Source organism: Equus asinus, chromosome 3 (genome assembly GCF_041296235.1).
Source record: "Equus asinus isolate D_3611 breed Donkey chromosome 3, EquAss-T2T_v2, whole genome shotgun sequence".
In the NCBI taxonomy this organism is placed as follows: Eukaryota; Metazoa; Chordata; class Mammalia; order Perissodactyla; family Equidae; genus Equus; species Equus asinus.
This window is the reverse complement of record NC_091792.1, coordinates 47,223,090-47,238,325: the sequence shown is the minus strand read 5'-3', so window position 1 is coordinate 47,238,325 and position 15,236 is coordinate 47,223,090.

Here is a 15,236-nt window from a genome sequence, read left to right as displayed (position 1 = left end):
TTGACCTTCGTTTTATGTCTGCAGACGGTTTTCAGAAATGTAAGAAGATTTTTTTCTCTACTAGCATGTTCTATAATTAGAAGCACATGAACAAGAAATGGTAAAAGGCAAAGAAATGTATGGGAATTTGAAAATGAGAAAAGAATTCAAGTAAATATCAGTATTTTGATTTAAAGCTAATCTATGTTAAAAGTTCATATATTTATGCCCTGATATTTTTAACAATGAAGCAGGATTGATAGAATACAATATATATGAAAATAAAAATTATTGTATTATTAAATAATGACTTTTTGCTTACCTTCGGTTTTCTTCACTTCCACAGATTTACTCTTAGTGTCATTGCAAACAGGACTACATCTCTCTCATTTTGAGAATACAAAATATTTTGTATTTGAAAGATAAAAACATGATGTCAACATAAAATCAATCATAAAATAAGATTGGAACTTAGGGAGCATCTGAACTTCACACATCCAAATCTTCAGTTGTATACAACAACATGACTGTTTTTAAAACAGTCCATTTGATAGTAAATAATTAAGAACAATGAGTAATTACAAACAATGAAGAGATATAGTTCTGAAAAGAACTCCTTATGCACACACACACAAAATTTGTAACCCCAAGATATTTATCTGACTGATTCTTTGTTAAGTAAAAGTTCTTTAACGCAAAAGCATTTCAAGTATGACCCAGACATCTGGGAAAAGGCACACACACTTGCAAGTGATGCGTGTTTGAGGGGTGTTGAATGTAAAATTGTCTTCAATTTAGCAGCTTCATTAAAGCATAAATTACGTTGGTCTGTTATCTTTCTTTATGCTATGGATTATGCATGTCTCTAATCTTATTGTCAACTAAAGTTACTTTGGCCTGTACAAAATGATATCAATTTTTACTTGCATTATGTTAAGTTGGTGATTTCAATGGAAAGTTCTCTATTTAAGATTGTAATTAATTAGTAACTATTTTGAATAATGATTATTTTAGAAATGTTGAGAGAAAATGCAGCATACAGACTTTGTAGTGAAACCAAGGAAGAGATTTTTGTTGCACTTTTTTTTTTAAAGATTTTTTTATTTTTTCCTTTTTCTCCTCAAAGCCCCCCGTACATATTTGTATATTCTTCGTTGTGGGTCCTTCTAGTTGTGGCATGTGGGACGCTGCCTCAGCGTGGTCTGATGAGCAGTGCCATGTCCGCGCCCAGGATTTGAACCAACGAAACACTGGGCCGCCTGCAGCAGAGCGCGCGAACTTAACCACTCGGCCACGGGGCCAGCCCCTTTTGTTGCACTTTTAAGTTATTTGTAAGTTTATTTCTAATGCATAGTGGTTATAGCTGAAGTTATTTGCTAAAATAAAATTGCTTAAAGTTATATTTTTTATCTGGGAATTATGTTGAAAAAAGTGAAAAAAATTATAAATTTTTTACCCTAGGGTTTCCAGGTATTATACATGTTTTCATACTAACTATATATTATAAATTATAATTATAAAAACTAAATATGAAAACTATATTATAAAGATCTTGACAAGATTTCCATCTTCAACTATTGCTAAGTCGTTTAAAACAAGTCCTCAGAGTGTGAACGGATATACAAGCTAAACAAAATATTAAAAGAATTGGGTTAAAAGTATCAGAGAACGATGAAGTTAATAAGATTTTAGGAGCCAAAATAGAAGAGAAAAAGAAAGCACCAAACATTCACATATTTCCCATTAGGGAATTATTGATTCCGTAATTACGGAATGAGCAGGTGAGAATTTGAAGGGAGATTTCTGTAGATTTAGCGCTGAAGAAAAATTGGAGTTCAGAGATCATCGGGGACAAGTTTCTCCTCTTTCCCTCCACTGCTTAAGCAATTTTTTTTTATTTGTTTATTTGGTTTTGGTTTGGACACTTAAGGGCTAAGTCCTAAGAGTAAGCATTTAACACAAAAAGACCAACCTGCTAAAGGTTAGAGCTTAGCATTAAATTATCTAAAATCTCGAATGAATTAAAGCAGTTTGCCCTCAGCCTAACACCTACCAAAGAGAAAATGGATTGTTTCGGAGGAAGCTACTATTATTAGAAGATTGCATAGTCTTCAAAATTTTTATTTACAATGTTAAGTATAAAATATAACTAAGAATAGATAGTGATAGGACTTTATTGAAAATCCAAAAGGAAAATGTCAAGCAACAGGAATAGACCCAAAGGAGCTGCACATATTTGAAGGTATGGGATGACAAATTGAAAACAAATCTTATTAAAATTTACAGTAATTAAAGAATGAAAAGCAGAATTTTGGAACAAAACTGGAAAATATAAAAATAAAGCATATAAAAATTCTAAAACTAAAACCTCTATATTTAAAATTAGAAATCAGTGGATGAGAGTGTCAGTATATTAGAAACAGACAAAAATATAATTGCTGAATTAGAAGACTGATCAGAAGAAAATTTCCAGAATAAAACATGAAGACAGTGGAAAACAGAAAAAACAGTGGGGAAACATATGAGACATTATAAAATTATCTAGCATATATATATATATATATATATATATAATTTAAGTCACAAAGAGAAGAGAAAATAATATGCAGAAGTAATATACATAGATAATGTCTAAAACTTTTCAAAAACTAGTAAAAGGAATCGAACTACAGATTCAAGAGTTATTAAATAATCCCAAGCAGGATATGTATAAAAGATATAGAAATTTTTCGAAGCACCAAATTTTATAATTGACAGTGAAACAGAAACAATGGAATCAAGAAGGCCATAGACTGGAGATGGCCTGGTGCCATATCATTAAGTTTGTGTGCTCCACTATGACAATATGAGTTTCATGGGCTTGGATCCCAGGTGCAGACCTACACATCACTCATCAAGCCATGCTGTAGGGGCATGCTACATACAAAATAGAAGAAGATTGGCACAGATGTTAGCTCAGGGCCAATCTTCCTTACCAAAAAATAAAAAAAAAGAAGAAGAAGACAATAGACTGATATCATCAAGTTTCTTAAAAACATTACTGACTACATAGAATTCTATAAGCAATGAACGCTTATTTAAAAAAAAAAAAAAAACATATACATTGACCAAAATAAAAATAAAAGCTTACTGGATAATTTTCAGAAAATAAAAATTTAGAATTTGTCAGTAGTATTTAACGAAAAGAAATATTAAAGGAAATTCTTACTGAAGGAGAATTATTTAAGGTGAAAGCTCAGAGACACAGACAGAATCAAAATCAAATCAAATGAATATGAACTAAATAAAACAATAATACTAATGTTTTCTGAAAGCTCAAATACAAAATGTGTTACATACTTGACAAAAATATCATATACAGGAATAGTAAATAGAATTAAAATGTTTCCTGTTGCTTCACTACATGGGAACACGGAAGTAACTCATTTATATTAGAAATTTATGTTTCAAAACTATATATAGTAATCAATCAATAACATATTTAAAATATTCAATTAAAAAGACAGTGAAAGAGGAAAGCAATGGGACAGAGAGAAAATAGAGCAAATGAAATCAAATGGTAATATGTTAGATTCAAACTAAAACTTATCTGTGAAGTAAATGTTCTAACAAAATATTGCCATCAAGACATAATGCCAATCAGTTATATGGAATGCATAACACCACATTTTAAATGTGAAAAAAAGTTGCAAGTTAAAGTGTGTAAAAGATATACTAAATAAGCAAAACAAAATAAAGAGCGGTGAGGCTATACTAAATCATGCAACGTAAAATTTAAAACAAAAGTGTCACTAGAGTTAAAACGTTAAGTTCATCAGGAAGTTATAAGAATTCCAAATTTTAAATGCATATACCAATAAAACTGCAACTTCCATGTATTTAAAACAAAATTGAATAAAAAAGAAAAATAACAATATGTTACTTTGTCATGTGTCATGAAATTTTATCCATTAGCAGAGATGTTAACTACTACTTTCAGTAAGTGCTAGAACAATTTCATGGGATGATTCTCAAAAGATGTAAGTGATTCAAAAGCCCAGTCAATAAACTTGAGCTAATTTACATTTGTTGAACATCATATTTTCCAGAAATAATCATATGCTGGGCCATAAAGAAGTCTCAAGAAAAAAAAAGTGACACAGAAACTACTCCAGATTAAAGGAAATTGAAGAGCCATGACAAATGAATGCAATATACATTTGATATTATTTTGTTTTCAATGATACTATCAATACAATTTAAAATATCTCAAGAAAGTCTGTAAATTAGATAAAAATATTCTTTCAGTTAACGTCATTGGTACATGGGTACATGACTGTATATATCATTATTTGCAAATAAATATCAAAAGTTTTAGGTGTAAATAGACATCATCTCTGTGACTTACACTTTAAAAGTTTTGGGAAGAAATACATACTTGTGTTTCTTTCATTATTTTGTACTATTTAATAAAACTGTTTTGTATAAGTATGAAATTATGTGAAATTTTAAAACTAAAGCCAAAAAATTGAAATATTTATTTGAAAGGACTATTTTATATTCTCCAACAAAATTGCATTGCTATGTGAAGGGAATTTTATTAGACGAAGTTATCTGGTCATATAAAAATAATTCCCAGAGTCAGATATCAAGAAAAACATGTTGTTTGTCTGTAGACTGATTTTTTGTCTATTCAATTTTGTTAGAATTTTGTCATCAGGGAAGCAATTCTAAGAATTGATTCTATAATTGAACCAAAGACAAGATAACTGCTAAAACTTTTGTTCACCCCCCCCGCCCCCACACACACACAGACAGGTATACTTCAGAGATGTTGCAGGTTCAGTTCCAGAACACCACGATCTGTGACTATCACAATAAAGTGAATCACATGAAATTTTTGGTTTCCCAGTGCACATAAGATTTATGTTTACACTATAGCTTAGTCTATTAAGTGTGATAGTATTATGTCTAAGAAAACAATGTGCAAACCTTAATTAAAAAATTATTTATTGCTAAAAAAATGCTAACCATCACCTGAACATTTAGTGAGCGATAATCTTTTTGCTGGTGGAGGGTCTTGCCTCAGTGTTGATGGCTGCTGACTGATCAGAGAGTTGGTTGCTGAAGGTTGGGGTGGCTGTAGCAATTTACTAAAATAAAGCAACAACAAAGTTTGCTGCATCAATTGACTTTTCCTTTCACGAACGATTTCTCGGTACCATGTGATGCAGTTTGATAGCATTTACACTCAGTAGTACTTCTTTTGAAATTGGAGTAGTTCTCTCAAAGCTTGCCCATGTTTTATCAATTAAGTTTATGCAATACTCTAAATCCTTTTTTGTCATTACAATAATCTTCACAGCATCTGCACCAGGAGTAGTGTCCATCTCAAGAAACCAATTTCTTTGCTCATCCATAAGAAGTAACTGCTCATTCGTTACAGTTTTATCATGAGATTGCAGTAATTCAGTCACTTCTTCAGGCTCCACTTCTAATTCTTTTGCTATTTCCACTGCATCTGCATTTATTTCCTCCACTGAAGTCTTGAACACCTCAAAGTCATCCTTGAGAGTTGGAATCAACTTCTTCCAAACTCTCATCAACATTGATTTTTGACCTCTTCCTATAAATCATGAATGTTCTCAATGGCGTCTAGAATGGTGAATCCTTTCTGGAAGATTTTCAATTTATTTTGTTCAGGTCCATCAGAGTAATCACTATCAATGGCAGCTAAAGCCTTATGAAATGTATTCCTTAAATACCAAGACTTGAATGTCAAAATTACTCCTTGATCCATGGGCTGCAGAATGGTTGTTGTGTTAGCAGACATGAAAACAATATTCATCTTGTTGCACATCTCCATCAGAGCTCTTGGATGACCATGTGCATTGTCAATGAGCAGTAATATTTTGAAAGGAATCTTTTTTCTGAGCACCAGTTCTCAACAATGGGCTTAAAATATTCAGTAAACCATGTTGTAAACAGATGTGCTGTTATCCAGGCTTTGTTGTTCCATTTACAGAGCACAGGCAGAGTAGATTTAGCATGATTCTTAAGGGCCCTGGGATTTTTTGGAATGGTAAATGAGCATTGGCTTCAACTTAAAGTCACCACTTACATTAGCCCCTAACAAGAGAGTCAGCCTGTCCTTTGAAGCTTTGAAGCCAGGCATTGACTTCTCCTTTCTAGCTTTGAGACTCCTACATGGCATCTTATTCCAGTGGAAGGCTGTGTCATCTACATTGAAAATCTGTTGTTTAGTGTAGCTGCCTTCGTTAGTTATCTTAGCTAGATCTTCTGGATAACTTACTGCTTCTTCTACACTAGTACTTGCTGCTTCATCTTGGACTTTTATGTTATGGAGAAGGCTTCTCTCCATAAATTTCATGAACCAACCTCTGCTACCTTCAAACTTTTCTTCTGAAGCTTCCCCATCTCGCTTAGCCTTCTTGAAGAGTTAGGGACTTGCTCTGGATTAGCCTTTGATTTAAGGAGATGTTGTGGCTGGTTTTTTGTTCTATTCAGATGGCTAAAACTTTCTCTACACCAGCAATAAGGCTGCTTTGCTTTCTTTTCATTTGTATGTTTGCTGAAGTAGCACTTTCAATTTCCTTCAATAACTTTTCCTTTGCATTCACAACTTGGCTAATTGTTCAGTGCAAAAGGCCTACCCTTCAGCCTATCTTGGCTTTCAACACACCTTCCTCACTAAGCTTAATCATTTGTAGTTTTTGATTTAAAGTGAGAGGCATGCAACTCTTCCTTTCATTTGCTCACTTACAGACCATTGTAGGGTTATTAATTGGCTTAGTTTCAATATTATTTTTTATCAGAGAACAATGAGGCCTGAGAAGAGGCATAGAGATGGGAGAACGGCTGGGCTGTGGAGCAGTCAGAACACACACAACTACTTATTAAGTTCACTGTTTGAGTGCCCCAGAACAATTACAATAGTGATATCAAAGATCACTGATCACAGATCACCATAACAAATATAATAATAATGAAAAGGCTTGAAACATTTTAAGAATTACCAAAATGTGCCACAGAGAAATGAAGTGAGCAGATGCTCTTAGAAAAATGGTGCCAATAGACTTGCTTGACTCAGGGTTGCCATAAACATTCAATTTGTAAAAATGCAATATTTATGATGCCCGAGAAAATGAAGCTCAATACCGTGAGGTATGCCTGTATACTCTCACATCTCAGTAGTCAGAGTGACCGAATACCTTATGTGTGAATTTTCATTATTTCATAATTGTTCTTCATTCCTCTTCAGTGATAAATAAAAATCATATGAAAATCTGTTTAACAATTTCGAACTGGCTATTGTATAAGAAAGTTGATTCCAGATTTTGTTTTATATAACAAACAATACAACATTCAAGTCCATCCTATTTTCCTAAATGACTTCTATCTGATGATAAATATTAATGATTATTTTCTCAGTCTTGATAAACTATATCTCTATTTGATTTCTTTTCCGTTGTTTTGACAGCAAGAGTTGGTTTGCTGATTCAAGGCAAGAGAATGGAGACACGAATTTTAAAAATTCAATTTAGTGATCAAGTCAATTTACTACCAGGGTTTATGCACAATAGATGTGGGTCAAATTAAGAATTGTGAAAAGAATTAGATACATATTCTTTTTTTAAAGGAGAACGCTGGTATAACAATCACATTTTTTAAACTTTGCCTTTGCAAAACTTTGTTCTATTTAATTTTGAATAAAGTAATTGTAAACTTTGTATTAATCAGGGATATTTTGTTTCTCAAACCCCACAGTAAAGATTTATGAGTTTTGGAATAACAGTATAAGCAAAATCTATACTAATAATACTTACATGGAAAAAGTTTTTATTTTCATAAACTAGGTTTCAAACTTTAAAAATTTTTTTTTATGTTTTGAGGAAGATTAGCCCTGAGGTAACGTCTGCCACCCATCCTCCTCTTTTTGCTGAGGAAGGCTGGCCCTGAACTAACATCTGTGCCCATCTTCCTCTACTTTATATGTGAGACTCCTGCCACAGCATGGTTTGACATGTGGTGTGTAGGTCTGCACCCGGGATCCAAACTGGTGAACCCCAGGCTGCTGAAGTAGAACATGTGAACTTAACTGCTGCACCACTGGCCAGCCCCAGGTTTCAGACTTATAATCAATTTTTCATGGACTTTTTGCCTATTTCTTAGGATTCAAAATTATAATAAATTACATTAAATTTAAAAAGTGAAGAGATCCTTCACTTTTGTGCCAATAATAATAATGTCTATCATATCAATGATTATATCAATAATGTCAGTAATAATAGATAATCACAGAACTCTGTCAGAAAATATTAAAAGAAAATGATTAATATAGTTTACAAAGCAAATTTTAAATGCTTTTTTCTTCTTTGAAGAAACATTGCTTTATTTTCAAAGTTTAGTATTATTTTAAAGATAATTGAATACTAGTCAAGAGACAGGAATTTTAATTTTTATACATGATTCAGTTTACATATTCTTATTAGTGAACCTCTTACTTATACTGAAATCAATTATCAAAATTTTTCCTTTAATCTGGATACATATCCAAAGCATATGGCTCTTTAAGCAAATGTATGCCTGTGAGATAGAGGGAAACATCTTGGATAATATTGAAACTACTTAACTTATTATGAAATGCACTTAATGGCTGGAGATTTAACAAAAGCTTTATTATTCAGATGTTACCAATAGTAGCAGTTTATAGTGAATTTCAAGAGAACCAAACTTAAAATTAAAGAGAAATTAATATCTCATTTCCTGATACAAGTTTATGTTGAATAAAGTTAAGTGGATGTAGAACTAACCTTAATCTTTTAGCTATGACTAAAGATTCCCTTTTCCATTTGATTATATTATTAGTCATATTTTTCCTCCTTTGTAGGCATGCTGCCATGTTTCTGCTTTATTTCTGTTTATAAAATAGGCTTGTATATATGTTGATTGATATCTACGTAATTGGTCATGACACAAATAGTAGGTTTACAACTCATTACAAAATGGGAAGGAACTTAGATGCTCTCCTTCAGTGTTACAAATCATTTTTTTATAAAGGAGAAAATATTAAGATAAGGAATAGTTGAAATATTTGGACTGTTTAAAAAGTGGATTAAATATAAAGCCTGTTATCTCTGTTGTCATATAGATTCAGTTTATGAAAACTCTCTGAATGTTATACTATTTAGTTCATGTTCATTGTTTGAAGAGTGTCAAATTAATCTTGTTTTCTTTGTTGTTTGTTCTCTTTAAGTATATACATCTACATTAGATCACCAATTTAAACACAGTTGCGTGTAAGATAGATATGCCTCCATGACTGGATCTAGGCTCCCTTATTTAACCCCAGTTAGATAACTGTAAGGCGATCATTCAAACAAAGCATAAATCTGTAAGTTCAAAGAGAATAGGCTGTTTATTACAAAACAGTAGAAACTGAAAAACAGAATGCCTGGAACCAAGTACATAAATGCAACTGAACACATGAACCAGAGAAGAAAAATAAATTCTGAAGAAACTAGTTTTAACTACACATGTATTCCACACCTTTTGAATATTAGGAGCTATAGTGAACTGAAGGAATGCTGTCCTGTGTTTTCTGATACTAATTTGTCAAGAGAAATTTGAAATATATAGCATAAATATATTTTGAAAATAATATACTGGATAAACCACTGTGGAGGCATAAATAAGGAGCACACATTTGTACACCAAAAGCAGCCCTCAGGCCGTTTGAACCCCTATGCAAAATGCTTTATCGTATATGGCAAAGTCATTAGATGTTCTTTAAGGAGAGAACACTGATTTATTGCCTATTTCGCTGGACATTGATATTGATAATGGGAGGCCAAGATTTTAGTTTAGTCATCTTCTTATCTGTGCCTTTTATCTTGAGTACAATAAAAAATGGTTTGGCTATACTAAACTTTTTTAATCTTTTCAACTGCTTGTATGAAAGAAACTTTACTCCAAGCTCTTTTCTAGTTTCTTGACAAGCATCATTGGTTTGTTTTAAGCTCTCCTGCTACCACATTGCACATTTTTCGCTTGAGCATACAGTTTCTATTTCATGATTGTTAAAAATGTTTATATTCCTTTCGTTTATCCTTAGATACCTGAATGCTACAAGTAATGTCAGTTCAGCTAGGCTCTACTTGAAGCTGTAGAATTGGATTTCTATTAGTAATTTTGAACAGGACTCAGTGGTTCTGAATGGCAGCTTATGTGGTATTATTGATAATCAACAGAAAGGGTAGTCTGAACTAAGTACAAAATTATAGTTTCTCCTATTTTTTTTTTAATATTCAGTGAAGCTGTCTCAGAGCTCAGCAGTATATGTCATTGAACTGAGAACATTAGTGACCTGAAAGGTTAAATGGACACTGAAGCTGTTAAATGCTCTTTATACTCTGGTGATGTTTAAGTGTTACTTAAAACACCAGTTTAGGTTCCTGAAAGGAAACATTTATATAATTATCATCTCTATTAGTTATCTATTTCTGAATAACAAATTACCACCAACTTAGTGACTTGAAACCACACGTATATATCACCTCATAGTTTCTGAGGTTCAGGAATTTGGACATGAATCAGTGGCCTTTCTGCTTCAGGGTGGCTCATGAGGCTTTAATCAAGATGTTGGTCAGGACAGAGGTTTCATTTGAGAGTTTGGGTAAGGATCTGCTTCCAAGCTCACTGACAAGGTTTTTGGCAGGACTTAATTCTTTTGAGGTTGTTGGACTGAAGATCTCACATATTATTTGTTGGTGGGAAGTCATCCTTAGTATGTTTCCACATTCGCCTCCCCATTACGGCAGCTTGCTTGAGACAAGATAAGAATGGCAGATTGCGAGTGAGAACCTGTACATTTGGATTCCAATAGTCAATTATACATCTTCACAAACCTACTACTACAGGCTTAAAACTCATAACTTCCAAGATATTCTCTGTTTTCACACTATTAAAAGTTGATTGATAAGATTAAGTTAAATTAAAAATCTGGGAATGCATTCTGCTGGCTGACCCAGGTAAGAATTGCATCAAAGATCCACTGCTGAAATTCCCCGATCAATACATTTCATCAACTCTATGAATCTGATCTAGTTGAATTTGACCCAGGCTGTAATGTAAACTTAAACTCTCTCTTAAAAAAATAATTTTAGATTTACAGAGGATAGTATAGAGTTCCCATATGTGCTTCGCCCTGCTCCCTCTAACACTAACTGCTTAGATAATGATGGTACATTTATCTAAACTAAGAAATTAACCATAGCATAACGCTATTAACTAACAATAGACTTTATTAAGATTTCTTGATTTTTTTTTCTATTAATGTCCTTTTTCCAATACAGATCAGTAAAGTACATTTAGTTGATGTGTCTCTTTAGTCTCCTCAAATTTCTGACAGTTACTTAGTGGTTTTTTTGTTATTTTTTTTTTAATGACCATTATGCTTCTGGAGTACTTTTAGAGTGTTCTTCAGTTTGGGTTTGACTAACATTTCTTCATGATTAGAATGGGATTCCAGATTTTTGAGAAGACCACAGAAGGGATGATATTTTACTTTTATTTTTATTTTTACATTATCTAATCAAACACTGGGTTTTAGTTACTTAGGTTGGATCTTTTCTTCCATGCCACCTTCACTAAAGTCATGTGCTACTTTTGTAATGCAATTAGATTAATTTCTCAGTTTGAATTTTATCCTGGGATTTCATGATATCTGATTGACGTTTACCTAACTTACATATAGTAAAAATGCCACTCTTTTTGGTGCGTAATTCTGTGTGTATTGATAAATACATAGAGTCATATAACCATTACCAGAGTAGTACAGAGAACATATCTAACACCTGAAAATTCCCCACGTTTGGCCTCATTGTAGTTCACTACTCTTCAGTCCGCCAACCCTTTGCAACTAATGATCTTTCTGTATTTATAGTAAAATCATTATTTGTTTCTTTGTTTCATTTTTTGATTGTTTTGTGAAGAAGGGTAAATCCTTTCCCTGTTACTCCATCTTGGTTAGAAATGGAAATACTACACTTCTTTTAAAAGAAAAGAAATTTTAAGGGGTGACGTTGATTATAGTTAAAATAGTAGGATTTCTTGGAAGTTAACCAATGTACAAAATTTGTTATCATAAATAGGTTACATAAATAGGACAACAAAGTTTAAAACCAAAATTTAAGTGAAATCTTAACTTTATATTTATTTTGTAATATTTAATACAATTTTACAACTAAAATATTTATAAAATTAGGGGCTGACCCCGTGGCCCAGTGGGTAACTTCATGCACTCTGCTTTGGAGGCCCATGGTTTCACTGGTTCGGATCCTGGGTGTGGAGATGGCACCACTCATCAACCCGTGGTGAGTCGGCATCCCACGTAGCACAACCAGAGGCACTCACAACTAGACCATACTACTATATACTTGGGGGCTTTGGGGAGAAGAAGAAAAAGGTAAATAAAAAAGAAGATTGGCAACAGATGTTAGCCCAGGTACCAATCTTTAGAAAAGAAAAAAAAAATTATAAAATTATTATTCTTTTCTTACACTCTAGTTTATGAAAAATAATTAAATGCCATTTAATTTTTCTGTTTTTTTAATCTATGATAAAATATTTCCTGATATTTCTCCTTAAAATACACGGATGTCAGTTCTACATATGATTGCCTTCAAATCTATTCACTTGTCATTCTCCTAAACTCTGTATCAGGATTGTTTGCGCCTCACAATCTATTACACACTTCCCTGTAGAGGAGGAAAACATTCTCCTTTACCATTTTAGGGTCTCCAGCTGGGCCTAAGAATTAAGTTGACACAAGACAGATTAACAAGAGAAAAGTATACAAATTTTCTTACGTTTTTACAAGTGCATGAGAGTTTTTGTAAGAGAAAAAAGACTCAAGGAAGTGACTAGAGCAGGAAGTTATATATACCTTCTAGACAAGGAAACAATACATTTTTGAAGAATTAACAAGACAAAGGGATTTGGGCTGTGGTACTAAATGATAAAAAAGTAACTGGAAAGATAAGGGTTAGTTTAACAAAATTTGTTTGCACAGATTTCTCAGCCTCAAATTCTCCATTTCCTGTAATAAGAGGGTCTTCCTTCTTCCCAGTACTGGAGGAGTACCTTTCACATTAGAGTTTTATCTATCTCCTACTTTTAGAAAGAAAAAGGAGGGTCAGAATCTTTTTTGAACCTGTTGTTTCTGACCTACCTTTAAGTCAAAATAATCAAAATGTCAGAGTCATATTTAGAGGTGACATATTCTGGTTTCCTTCACTCCCATGCAAGCTGGCTCTTACCTTGGTTTGAACAATGCTTGATATCTTTAGAGGGGTAGAGGAGAAGCCTTTGTAGTTTTCATCCTCCTTCCCCACCTCTGAAAGCATATCTAGGACCTGTAATATCTGACTCTATATTCCTCAAATCTCATCAGAAAGACAAGCCATTGTTTGACTTTCACCAGTGACTCATACTCTAAGTACAGTGACACTACAACTATACTCTGTCTCTTCAGTCTGTTTTAAGTACTCAGAGTGGTTTTTGTTTAGCAGAATTGACCGTGACTAATAAAGTTCTTATTACCATGAGTGGTCCCAGGACACAGAGCATAACACAGGATTTTGAAAGTAGGTTACTCAACTCTTTGAGTCTGAACATCATAATGACCTCTTTGCTTGGGAAAAATATGGAACAAATAATTTATATATCAGCACAAATATCACCTGTTGTTGCATGGGTGAAGCAGTAGTTGAAGCAAGGATTAGGAATACCAAGTAATTGCTGCATACACCTGATGTAACACAAATTATTAGTACAAAGGCTATAGAATGGGCTGGCTGCTCCTGAAGACATTGGGGAGCTTTAAGAAATTAAGTGAGAAACTCAGGGCTTCAAATTCTCAGCTACAAGAATGGATGGAGACACAGAGGACTTTACGGAGACATTAGCACAATATTGTACTCTCTATAAATTCAAGACATACGTACCTGCTATAGGCTGAATATTTGTGTCTTCCCAAAATTTATATGTTGAAATACTAACATCCAATGTTATGATATTAGGATGTGGGACATTTGGGATGTGATTAAGTCATGAGAGTAGAGCCCTCGTGAATGAGATTAATACCCTTGTAAAACAGACCCTGGAGAAATACCTTGCCCCTTCTGCCACGTGAGAATACAACCAAAAGTCTGTGACCTGGAAGAGGGCCCTTACCTGACCATGCTGGCACCCTGATCTTGGACTTCCATCATCCAGAACTGTGGAAAATAAATTTTTCTTGCTTATAAGCTACTCAGTCCATGGCATTTTGATAGGGCAACCAGAATGGGCTAGGAAATACCTGAGCATCGGGCCCTAATTTGATTGTGGTAATTACTGAATTAAAATTCAGGCTTAATATGTAAACTCGCCGAATTTCTTAATCTAAGTTTGTTGTGTTAGTAGAGTAAACTGGGGTACCTGAAACTTGGTTTGAGGACATTAATATAGATTTAGGTAAACTGAAGCTCTTTGAAAAAAACAAATCTCTTCTTTCTTATGGCCTCCAAGACTATAAAGTAAGTCAGATCCTAGGAAGAGCATTGCAAAATCTCCAACAGAAAGACATGGCCTTTTGGCATATGAAATTCCATATGCCAAAGGAATTTCAAGATCTTGCAAGTTTTAATAGCAAATACCTTATGAGAATGAGTGAGAATGTACTTTAAGAGTATTACACTGGAGGATAAGGTTGAATTTGACTGGGATTGTCCATATAAAGACAGTTAATCATATTTAGGGATTTACCATACTAGCTTAGGCAGCTAAAAGTAGCCCTAATATTTTGCTGGGTTCAGTATGTGAAGCCTGGGTTTAACAGTGTCTTATCTACATTAAATGATGTTAGATGCCTGAACCACTTGGTGTAATGTAGTTAAAGAAATGTGGAGGTGCAAATGACATGTTGCATTTATTATGTAAGCGTCACTTGCCTTCCACCCATAGATATTCACAGAAAGGACCCCAAAAATACTTCTTTCTCCAAGGCATTGAGAAAAGTATTAGTGAAATGAACACCAGCACTTTTGGAAAACTCTTTAGGTCGGAAATTAAATAGGTTCTAGTATCAATTCCAATATGTAGGGGAGTGGTTTCCCACGCCAACAAACTATTCTCAGGACACCAGCTGGGTATCCTAGAGTTCCAGTCAATTCTGGCACTGTCTCCCCAGAGCTTCTACTAGATTCCACAGGTTA